Source organism: Berghia stephanieae, chromosome 11, assembly GCF_034508935.2.
Source record: "Berghia stephanieae isolate SIO BIC M18660-M18661 chromosome 11, UCSD_Bste_1.3, whole genome shotgun sequence".
Taxonomy (NCBI): Eukaryota; Metazoa; Mollusca; class Gastropoda; order Nudibranchia; family Aeolidiidae; genus Berghia; species Berghia stephanieae.
The window spans coordinates 39360564-39373193 of record NC_088370.1 but is presented as its reverse complement, the minus strand read 5'-3'; the positions used below and the strand labels follow the sequence as shown (position 1 = coordinate 39373193).

The following is a 12630-nucleotide window of genomic DNA, read 5'->3' as shown; positions in this document are numbered from 1 at the left end:
ATATTTTTTTGGGTGTTATTTTGGCACACTTTAATTTTTAAAATCTATTTTATCTCGTCTTACTTAACCCTCTCCTTACCAGCCATTTTCAGAATTTTCCCAAAAACTTCACACCCACAAAACACAAAAATAGACATTTCTTACTCAAACAGAAAGGCAACAAGCACATTCTATACGTAATATTGTTCGACGATAACATGAACTCTATTACAGAATGTCAAGTTTTTATAGCTATAGTCAAAAAGAAATGAAATCTGATGAGAATAGTGACGGTGGCATCGTAACAAATGTGACGATTTTCCAATAGGTGGTAAGGACAGGGTTAAACATCCTATTTACTCTTCTTATATTTTCATATTTACTGACTTTAACTCTCACCTTACCAGCTATTTTCAGGATTTTCCCAAAACGTCACACCCAAACTAACAAAAAAAATATTTATTGTTATCACTCAAAACACAATCAGTAGCAAAACATGCTCTACAATACACTGTTCATTTTCTTTAAATTTTATGATGTACAAAATAAATTTGAATAAGAAAAATGTTGTTTTTTCTTAACGAATGTGAGAATTTTTGCTATAGTTGGTAAGGAGAGAGTTAAGGTGATTTTATAGGAAACTATACAACTAGGGTGTTATAATACAATTTTGACCAAGGAATGAGATTAGCGGAAGAGTAGCGTCCCTTGATTGGACGTCACCGTGGAGAAGTTATTTGTAAACAAACCAACTCAAGCCATAGCGCTCCAAATACAACATTTATTATTCATATTTCTGTACAAAAATGCATATCAACGTAGATCTTTTCTTTAGTTTTCTCCATTATGAAATGTTTACAAAATATGATGTAGACTACAAATTAAAAATAAAAGATGTTGATTAATAATACAATACGATGAGAACAACCCTTCCTAAACTTACTGGAACTTCCCGCTGATGATTGGTCCTAATAATGGCGATAGCGTCTGTCGGTTGTCAAGTCGCGACTCCAACAAAGGGCGCTTAAATCCATTTTGAAATCTCATTCCCTATTGAATATTTCGTAACCTCGGAGATAGCCCTTCCAAGGCCGGGCTTATCCCTCGGTCTGAAAATCTGATAAAGTCAACAACATGATATTAATTTATTCTGGATAATGTGGTGGCGAAGTGTATCGTACTGGAACAAAGTCAAGCGACGTTGGCCATGATCAATGAAATGATAGGTGATCATTAAACGATTTTTACCTTTGGTTTTAACGTCTTTGTTAAAAATTCGTGTCAAACGTTGCTTCACTGTACACAGGTGTAAATGAGCACCTGGTTACGGGCAAAGTTGAGTATTGTAAGAGTAACATAAAAGACGGCTGCGGGCGACTCATTTGTATGAAATGAACATTTATATATAAATAGCATAAAGTTGACGTCACTCGGGTCTTTGTTATTGTTTTTTGCCACCCGCGTTCATGAGTAATTCCCACTAAACTATATTAACCAGACTAAAAACATTTAAGGTTACACGGAGGTGTGTGTTGGTCTGTTATATTTCCGGATGGCAATGTTATGCAAAAAGCAATAACAAAAGACTTGAGTGACGTTAACTTCGTGCTATCTATAGAAAATATAGTTTGCGCTTGGCAAAGAAGCTCACAACATTGCCATCGGGAAGTATAACGGACAATCGCATAAAACTATATGTAACCATGAACTTTTATAGGCTGGTTAATACAGTTCAGTGTGATTTACTCATAAACGTGGATTGCAAAAAAAAAAATCAAAACAAAAAACAAACAAAACAGTAACAAAGACCGGAGTGACTTCAACTTCATTCTATCTATAGATAGTATGCGCTTGGCTAAGAAGCTCATAACATTGCCATCCGGACGTATAACGGACCAACACACAAAACTGTGTGTATCCATGAACGTTTATAGTCAGGTTAATACAGTTCAGTGAGCATTACTCATAAAGGGGATGGCAAAAAAAAAAACAAAAAAACAAAACAAAAATAAAAGCAGTAACAAAGACGGGAGTGACTTCAGTTTCATTCTATCTATAGATAGTTCGAAGATGACGTCACTCAGGTCTTTGTTATTGTTTTTTGCCATCCGCGTTTATGAATAATGCTCACTGAACTGTATTAACCCGACTATAAACGTTCATGGATACACACAGTTTTGTGTGTTGGTCCGTTATACTTCCGGATGGCAATGTTATGAGCTTCTTAGCCAAGCGCATACTATCTATAGAAAGAAGGGCAAATATTCTGAGAATTGGATTCAGTAGTCTGATGTCACGCGCCCGGCAACGGCGGCCATCTTGGTTCTAAACAAGAAAATCATTAATTTTTATTCTTCATGGTGGCTAGAACTTTTCATTCCCTTTTCATATGCCTTGTGATCAGAATGTGTAAAAGTCAATACATGATCAAACTGATGGGGTTTTTTACCTCTGGATACGCGTTTAAGCTCGTCGGAGAAATATTTCATACGGCGTCCGCCATTGTTCCGACAGTTTAGAGCCAGTGTTACTAAGTTACCATACGTCATTAGGAAGGAAGTGACGTTACGACTGTTGAAGACTATTACCCATAATGTGTCACAATGACATAGACCACACCGCGGAGCGTCTCCAAGACAAGGACAAACACTACACATTCTTTCGTTAAATATGCACATTTATATTGACCATTATTGGTCTATTTTTAGCACCACTCTTTTCGACACACAGATTATTGTGAAATGGGCTACAGCTAGACTACATTTCATTTAGAAGTGAGCAAAAACTGAATATAGTTTGACAGCTTCGAAAAATAACAAGATACCAAACACCGAACGTTTCCGGCTCAAAACCCTGCTTCAACCGATAATAATAATAATAATAATAATAATAATAATAATAATAATAATAATAATAATAATAATAATAATAATAAATAATAATAATAATAATAATAATAATAGTAATAATGATGATGATGATGATGATGATGATGATGATGATGATGATGATGATGATGATGATGATGATGATAATAATGATAAATAGAGCGTCTTGTTATCTTCTTTTAGATACCGTCAGATCTCGTTTACATAATTATTAATCAATGAAACCAAATTGACACTTTAACAATTTCCACTATATTATGTAATCCAAGCTATTTCTTGTCTTCTCCGTGAGCATCGGCTCTTTCTAAATGGGTTTGGATCTCTCTCTGAATCAATTGTCGGAGATGAGCGTTAAATTATCGTCAGTTTGGATTTGAACAGCGTCAATCTTTTAAAATCTAACCATTTTTATTGCCTATTTATTGATCTTATATGATTGCCTTATACTATATTCTTCTTCTTCTTCTTCTTCTTCTTCTTCTTCTTCTTCTTCTTCTTCTTCTTCTTCTTCTTCTTCTTCTTCTTCTTCTTCTTCTTCTTCTTCTTCTTCTTCTTCTTCTTCTTCTTCTTCTTCTTCTTCTTCTTCTTCTTCTTCTTCTTCTTCTTCTTCTTCTTCTTCTTCTTCTTCTTCTTCTTCTTCTCTTCTTCTTCTTCTTCTTCTTCTTCTTCTTCTTCTTCTTCTTCTTCTTTCTTCTTCTTCTTCTTCTTCTTCTTCTTCTTCTTCTTCTTCTTCTTCTTCTTCTTCTTCTTCTTCTTCTTCATCTTCTTCTTCTTCTTCTTCTCTCTTCTTCTTCTTCTTCTTCTTCTTCTTCTTCTTCTTTCTTCTTCTTCTTCTTCTTTCTTCTTCTTCTTCTTCTTCTTCTTCTTCTTCTTCTCTTCTTCTTCTCTTCTTCTTCTTATTATTATTATTATTATTATTATTATTATTATTATTATTATTATTATTATGTTATTATTATTATTATTATTATTATTATTATTATTATTATTATTATTATTATTATTATTTATTATTATTATTATTATTATTATTATTATTATTATTATTATTATTATTATTATTACTTTGGACAACATGAGTGATTCCTGTTGACACCAGATATCTTGTTTGATGGATTATCTATTTTAATCCTTCATGAAACGCCTAGGAGACGGTATCTAATGATGTCGTAGAGGAAGGCGTGCTTATTTTAAAATACGACTATCATGTAATATGTACTTGGATTTATTTTTATTTCATTTTGTTATTACCAAATCACAAATAATTCGAAAATGAACCAAATTATGTAATTGAGGAACCATTTACGTTGCCAAATTACCAATCATTTCGGTTCCATATGCCATATAAATGATATCATTATAATAATGTGCCAATAGATAAGTGTTTTGTGTGAAATTATATTATTTGATCAATATAATGAATGTGACATAACGACAGAAAAAAAACATCGCTTTCTTTGTTACCTCATTCAACCCTAACACCGACTATATCCGTATTTTACCCGGGTTCGGGGTGACTTTTACCCCATGCCTATTTATTACATTTTTTTAATGAGAAAATTACAGGTGTAGTATCAAAGCTAATGTTTTTAGTTTTTACATGTTAATGGTAGTTGAATAAAACTATCCATGCACATGCTTATTTTTAATACATTTTTTTCTCCAATTTTGAAAAGTAGCAAAAATCTATAGGATTGAGTAAGTTAACCATTTAACTGTCGCTGTCTGGAAAAAAAAAACCAAAATCGTATTCAAAAAATTTGGCCAGAAAACTCGTCTTTCAAATATTGAATCGATTTAAACTACACTTAGCTTGGCAAAAAACTCTCAAACCCGGGACGTCGCGAAGTCTTTCTAAGTCCCAGGTTTGAGAGTTGTTTTTTTTTTTTTTTACCAAGATGAGAATTGTCATTTAAATCAGTCGATATGTGAAGGGCGAGTTTTATGGCCAATTTTTACAATTTTTTTTAGATACGTGTTTGTCCAGAGCATGGCTGGCTGTTAAATAGTGAATGAAATGTGAGTAAAATGGATGTCATAGATGCCGTAATATCATAATATTATTATAATGTTCCAATCATCCTCCATTTCAAGTGTTTATCAATAACGAGGGTTGCTGAATTATCGATTTATTCATTGTGCCATAATCTGACACACACACACACACACACACACACACACACACACCTGACAAAACGTCTTTCTTTTATTTTGGACAGAAAATAATTTACTTCATATTTTACTATTTTACTGATGGATTAAAATGAATCCCCTCCTACCCCCCCCCCCCCCCACACACATTTTCTCTCTCTCTCTCTCTCTCTCTCTCTCTCTCTCTCTCTCTCTCTCTCTCTCTCTCTCTCTCTCGAACTTCTCTAAAATTCTTCTTAAACTCGAGACTTCTAAGCTATCTTTAAACCGATCGATTATTATAATAATAATATGGAGTAGTCGTTTTTCAGGCCAAAATTTAAATATAGCATTTTTATCAGTTTACGGCAGTTTAGGTCTCATGTAAACAGTTCTCTGGAAACACCAAAAAAAAAATGCATATTTAACATTTTGGCCAGAAAACTCGACCGTCAAATTAAATACCAATTTAAATGACCCTCATCTTGACAAAAATAAATAAATAAATAAATATATAAATAAATTTAAAAATCTCATGCGCAAAGTCCCAGGTTTGAGAGTTTTTTTTTTGGGTTTTTTTTTCTTCCAAGGTAAGGTTTATTTTAATTGATCGACATTTGAAGGTTGTTTTCTGACCAAAATTTAAGATACGCGTTTTTTCATAGTACGGCAATTCTGTACCCAGATATTAATATAAACTTGATTTGACTATAATTTAACATAGAGAAGAACATTGTGTAGGGTGAGCGTGAGTGAAATGGAGACACAACGAGTTCAAGCATCTGTATAAAGGATACGACCGATCACTCACTCGTAAAACATTAGATCAAAGTAAATACAAATTCTTAAATCAAAGTAAAAAGACAGTTTATATATATATATATATATATATATATATATATATATATATATATATATATATATATATATATATATATATATATATATATATATATATATAAACTGTTATATATACACAGTTTAGTTCAAGACTGATAATACACAGAGTTGTGTTTGTTTTCCTTTTGGCCACTCATTTGAAGTAGCCCATCGGTTTTGAAACGTTGAAACAAGTGGTGGGCTATCATAATCTATCTTAAATTTAATCTGAAATATTAGTTGTTTCGTTGGGTTTTTAAAAATCTGGCCAGGCAGAGTGAACAAGATACAACATTCCGTTTTTGAAATGTTTGGACACAAAAAGATGTCATTTTCATGTGATTTACTTAAAATTTATTTCAATCTTATCCGTTTCTAGTTGCTAGTTTCTCATTTCTTATTTCTTTATTTCTTTATTTTTGAACCAGGCGTTTTTATATAACCCTGGCAGAGAAATTGAATACGATTTGATTTGATAATTTTTTATTTTTTTTTTTAAATAATTTTAATTCATCAATATGATTTATATCTTTTCTTTTGCCAAAACGTTACACACATAACCGCTTGTCACAGTCCCATTAACAAAAGTTTAATCAGGAAAACTTTCACGGCCAATTTTGTTTACGAAGACTAACGCCAAGGTCACATCTTTAACTTGTTAACTGTCGTACTCTGGAAAAACTGGTATTTAAAAATTTGGCCAGAAAACTCGCCCTTCAAATATTGATCGATTGAAATGACCCTCATTTTGGCAAAAACGCTCAAACCTGGGACTGAGGAAGGCGTTGGAGTAAGGTCGAGTTTCCTAGCCAAATTTTTAAATATCGTGTTTTTTTCTTCTCGAGAGCGTCTTTTAATGGATTAATAAGGAAATTAATTAAATGTAAGCTTCAATTTGATATACGAAAACAGATAAAAATGGACATTTCGGATTTCCTTTTCGTCAACAAAACAGGATGAATGAAACACTACAGACGAATGAGATAATGTGGTATTGGCGTTGTTAAGATGAATAAAGAAAAACATGTTTTTATCCATTTTTATCTGTTTTCGTATATTAAATTGAAGCTTACATTCAATTTCACATTGTTATTTATTTGATTATTAAGGGGAAATTTGATTGTAGCAATGAAAAGCAGTTCGGTTACAACTCAGTTGGTGTCATCAGTGACGGCAAACAATGCACCAGTTTTATGGAAAATGACTAACTCCAAATCAGCTCTAGTTAACAATAGGACTCCAGCAACAATCGTTGCTGAAAGCAATCCGGATTTTGATGCTGCACAACATGCCGAAGTCTTGTCGGACGAGGATACTGAACGTATTCTCAACATTCTAGTCTTTGGCGTCATCCCGACAATCAGTTTCCTGGGCATTGTGGGTAATGTCTTCAGCATCATTATTCTCAGTAAACACGGACTCAAAAAATGTTCCAACATCTTACTATTTTCGCTGGCCGTATCCGATATATGCTTCCTCCTCGGGCTAAACAGCGTGGCCAAAATGTTCTACGAATACGGCGAGGTGAAAGGAGGTTTCGTCATGCCCTATACTACGGCTTACTTCATGTACATCCTGTATAACATCTTTCACATCATGGACTATGGCGGTGGATCAATCTCATTCAATATCCCGCTTCTCATCACCATCGAGAGACTGGTCGCCGTCTTTCTTCCCTTGAAGTTTCCATTCATCGTCACTCCTAGGAGAACAACCACGGTAGTCGTCTCCATCTACGTCTTCTGGTTCTGCATGACAATCTACACAGCTTGGCTTCGTTTTGATTACAACGACGACAATCCTCTCAACATATCCGTAGGAGTCCTACACAGATCCGATTTATTCTACAGCTACCCCAAGTCTCTTCCGTCTTCCAGACTCTTTTCATTTTCTTAGGTCCAACCTTGCCTCTTCCTTTAGTTATTGTAGGGTGCATCTGTATTGGGATTAAAGTCAAATTAGCGTCATTAAAACGGTTGAAACTAACCTCACAACAGTCAACGACAACTACAACAACAACGTTAAATAATTCAGACAAAGACCATCAAAGAGAGAAGGAAAAGAAACTCTCGGCTGACACGTCCAGGACAACTCGGACGTTGGTGTCTGTGTGTGCCGTGTATTCCGTCGCGTGTCTCATTCTGAACGTGCCCCAACACTTCCCCCAGCTTCTTTCCTACAACCTGTTCACGGACAAACCCACCAATGTGGGGCAGGTCGTCTACCAGGTGATGAATCTCGTCATCTGCATCAACAGCTCCTGTAACTTTCTCATCTACGTCACCACCAATAAGAAATTCCGAGAAACCCAGAAAGAAATTCTAACCGTTTGTTTTCAGCGGCGGTTCTGGTGGTCAAGGCCCGGTGGGAAAGAGGCGGGAATTAAATAAATTATTATGTTGGAGACGTCGTTTTTAAAAACTCTGTCCTCTTAAAAAAATCCCACTTTTTATGTTTTTGGTGGTTTAGGGGTCAGGATAATTTTGTTCATATAGTAATCAGCTTTAAAGTATTGGGGCCGTTATTATCCCGTGTGCAATCGGTGCTTATTTTCTTATCTCCAGTCCACCTAACAGTCAGCTGGGTCTGTTAGATATGCCGGAAAGTACTAATTTACTTAGCGAAATACACGAATTGCAAATGAATGTTCCTGTTGACTTAACGCTAGAGATAAGGGGGGAAAACTATGGCCTTACGAATCTTAAGGTTCTTGGGTTCTAATTTTATGTTTTAATTCATTTTGTTAATTGTTTTTTAAAAATCATTTATCTCTTTTTTGCCCTTGTTTAAAAAAAAACTATTTAAAAGGATATCTATCATATATTATCTTACTCAAGGTTTAATATAGGAATTATCCTTTAAATGCTTTATAAAATAGTTTATAATTACAGAATCTCATATAGCTTGCATTGTATCATTCACAGACAGTTTTACACAACTTTGAATGTAAGGAAAAATATATCAATACGGCAATGTAAAATCGAAACATACTATCATAGATTGTACAGGTAATTGAAAATTGGTCATGATCGAATGAATCCGAAATGTACAAAGTTCATAGTACAATGAAATATTAATGACAAAAAAAAATATAATTGAAGCAACGATACTAATCATACGTAGGTCTCTGAAATATTATCATGATTTAACATTGTTTCAGATGTCATGCATTTTACGAACCAGTCTGCAAAATCATGAAATTAACGGAAACAATTATATCTACATAACAATTTAAAGTTATTGGATGAGTTGGCTTTTTTTTTCTTTCTTTTCTTTTCTTATAGAGTTTAACGGTGCTTGAATTATTGGTATTAATTCCGGATAGGTATGGATGTGTAAAACGATTTTGCCGATAATGTCAAAAATCTGGTCAAGGAAAATTGAAAGGTATCAAGTGGGAGACTTTGGTGTTGCTGACTACAAGGCAAAGAGACGTAAAAACACACATAATGATCGGAACACTTACTCAACTATTATCACACGATCACCCGGCCTTAGTTCCGTAAGCAAGCGCTTGCGGTGTATTTTATACCACTTTCAGTTTGACAACCAATCAGAACACGAGCTTGTCAATAGTGTCGCCAGCGCTTGTTTATTGAATCAGGGTTTTGGCAACACCGACAGACAGTAAAAAATAGTAACATTAACGACAACAGCAGCTACAAAAGGCAACAGCAGCAGCAGCAAGAACACCCAGCAGCTGATGAGAGTGATCCGTTCGGAATGTCGCTCACGTACCTTCGTTTTACCACGGAATCGGAGGATATTGTACTTTTGGTGTTGCACTGCCAGATGACAATTCTGTAGGACCCCATCCATACTCATAATGGTCTATTAAGTATCTGAAACAAAAATAGAAATGCTACTAGTAGTCGTGGTAGTAGTAGTAGTAGAAGTAGTAGTAGCAGTAGTTGTAGTAGTAGTAGTAGTGGTAGTAGTAGTAGTAGTAGTAGTAGTAGTAGTAGTAGTAGTAGTAGTAGTAGTAGTAGTAGTAGTAGTAGTAGTAGTAGTAGTAGTTGTTGTAGTAGTGGTGGTGTTGTAGTTGTATAAAATAATGTATTTCTCAAGCGGCAGTCACTATAGATAGTATGCGCTTGTCTAAGAAGTTCATAACATTGCCATCCGGAAGTATAACGGACCAACACACAAAACTGTGTGTAACCCTGATCGTTTATAGTCAGCTTAATTCAGTTTAGTGAGAAGTGCTCATAAATGCGGATGGCAAAAAACAATAACAAAGACCTGAGTGACGTTAACTCATACTATCTATAGATAGTTCGAAGATGACGTCACTCAGGTCTTTGTTATTGTTTTTTGCCATCAGATAGTTCGAAGTTGACGTCACTCAGGTCTTTGTTATTGTTTTTTGCCATCCGCGTTTATGAGTAATGCTCACTGAACTGTATTAACCAGACTATAAACGTTCATGGATACACACAGTTTTGTGTGTTGGTCCGTTATACTTCCGGATGGCAATGTTATGAGCTTCTTAGCCAAGCGCATACTATCTATACAATACATTTTGACCCACGAGGCGTTACTGTGACAGAACGACAGAAGGACTCACACGAAAGCACACGGTGTCATCGGATACACACAACAAAGACATGTGTTATAATATCATATTGTGTAATCAGTGCTGTGTATAATTTATCATCATCCCTTTATAAGCGGGGTTGGATTTTAGCCTAACCTGACCTCAGACATTTCAATCAATGGCAAAATTTACTGGAAAAAGGTAAAAAAGGAAGACAATGAAGGATAATAATATTGTACAGTACTCGCTGGATTATAGCACGCTGATTTCCAGCACGCTCTGCATGCAATACGACACGCCGGAGCTGACCGGATGTATTGATTACCCTGCCATAGCAGCATCGGATGTCGGCACGCTCAGATTCTAACACGCTTTTTGGCTTCTTCCGAGAGCGTACTAGAATGTGGCGAGTACTGCTTTTTTTTAAAAAAAAGTCACATTTCGATGGTCGGCGGATCAAACTTCTGAAGTCGCGAGTTTCACGATCGGCGAATCAAAATTCTTGAAGTCTGCATACGAGCTTTGCGCAACGCGTTTTACTTAATTTTCGGCAGATCAGACCTTGGCCTTCGAAAAGTTATGACCTGATACTGACCAAAAAATGACGTCAAAATGCCAGTCTTTTGCCACAAAAGAAAACAAATCGTGAGTTGTATTCAATAGTTCAACCAATGAAATAACTTGTTTCCTTGAGCACTACTAACGACAACTCACTAGGCGGTGCAGAAACCAAATAATGACGACCATCGATATTTGCGTTCTGTTATCAGATCTGCAAATATAGATAGAATGCTCTTGGCCAAGGAGTTCACAACATTGCCATCCGGAAGTATAACGGACCAACACACAAACTCTGTGTAACCATGAACTTTTATAGTCTGGTTAAAACAGTTTAGTGAGAACAACTCACAAACGCGGATGGCAAAAACAATAACAAAGGCCTGAGTGACGTCATCTGCATACTATCTATAAGAGATATAAACTCCAGGATATAAACTGCATTTAGAACTATGTTCTGTATTGAACGCTGAATTTATGGTGATACGAGAGAAGAAGAATGTCTCTTTGTGTGTGTGTGTGTGTGTGTGTGTGAGAGTGTGTATGAGGAAGTGAGTGAGAGAAACACACACACATACACATTATACACAGACAGAAAGAGAGAGAGAGAGAGAGAGAGATAGAGAGAGAGATAGAGAGAGAGATAGAGAGAGAGATAGAGAGAGAGAGATAGAGAGAGAGAGATAGAGAGAGAGATAGAGAAAGAGAGATAGAGAGAGATAGAGAGAGAGATAGAGAAAGAGATATAGAGAGAGAGAGATAGAGAGAGAGAGATAGAGAGAGAGAGAGAAAGAGAGATAGAGAGATAGAGATATAGAAAGAGAGATAGAGAAAGAGAGATAGAGAGAGAGATAGAGAGAGATAGAGAGAGATAGAGAGAGAGAGATAGAGAGAGAGATAGAGAAAGAGAGATAGAGAGAGATAGAGAGAGAGATAGAGAAAGAGAGATAAAGAGAGAGATAGAGAGAGATAGAGATAGAGAAAGAGAGATAGAGAGAGAGAGATAGAGAGAGATAGAGAGAGATAGAGAGAGAGAGATAGAGAGAGAGATAGAGAAAGAGAGATAGAGAGAGATAGAGAGAGAGAGATAGAGAAAGAGAGATAAAGAGAGAGATAGAGAGAGAGATAGAGAGAGAGAGAGAGAGAGAGAGGAGAGAGAGGGGGGGGGGGTATTGTTTTGCTTTACTTCTATGTCATGTATTTCCTTTTTTTATTATTTATTTTGAATTATTTTCAGAAATCCATTCGTCTATGGCAATAACCCAATGTAAATTTCCAGAAGTAGATAAATATAGTTCTTCTTATCTTATCTTATCTTATCTTATCTTATCTTATCTTATCCTCTCTTATCTTACTTTGATGAAGTAAAATCAGTAAAATAATTTAATTATTTCAATAAACTTTTAAATACGAAAATAATATGCCACAAACAAACAAACAAGGGATGTAATTCTATATTATTGTGCGTCTAATTATTCCATTGTCAACACATTTCCCATCATTCAGCAGTACCCCGTTGCTATGGTACCCATGTGCAAGCGTTCATAATGGCCCCAAATCATTACTATGCGGGGTGTAATATATCTACTATTCAACACACGTGGAACTGCAAATATAGATAGAATGCGCTTGGCCAAGGAGTTCACAACATTGCCATCC

General features: G+C 35.3%; 2 protein-coding genes and 1 pseudogene across 4 annotated transcripts in view; 1 reads left to right on the top strand and 2 right to left on the bottom strand.

The window, feature by feature from the left end:
• The window catches only part of LOC144956961 (neo-calmodulin-like), a 425832-nt gene that overhangs the window by 177344 nt on the left and 235858 nt on the right, over positions 1-12630 (bottom strand). The window lies entirely within an intron of this gene.
• The window catches only part of LOC144956955 (uncharacterized), a 108798-nt gene that overhangs the window by 18619 nt on the left and 77549 nt on the right, over positions 1-12630 (bottom strand). The gene's annotated exons all lie outside the window — the stretch shown is intronic.
• LOC144956625 (uncharacterized) lies at positions 5744-8406 on the top strand (annotated as a pseudogene). The gene is made up of 2 exons (XR_013641979.1): positions 5744-5828; positions 6986-8406. The product of XR_013641979.1 is annotated as an uncharacterized LOC144956625 (transcript).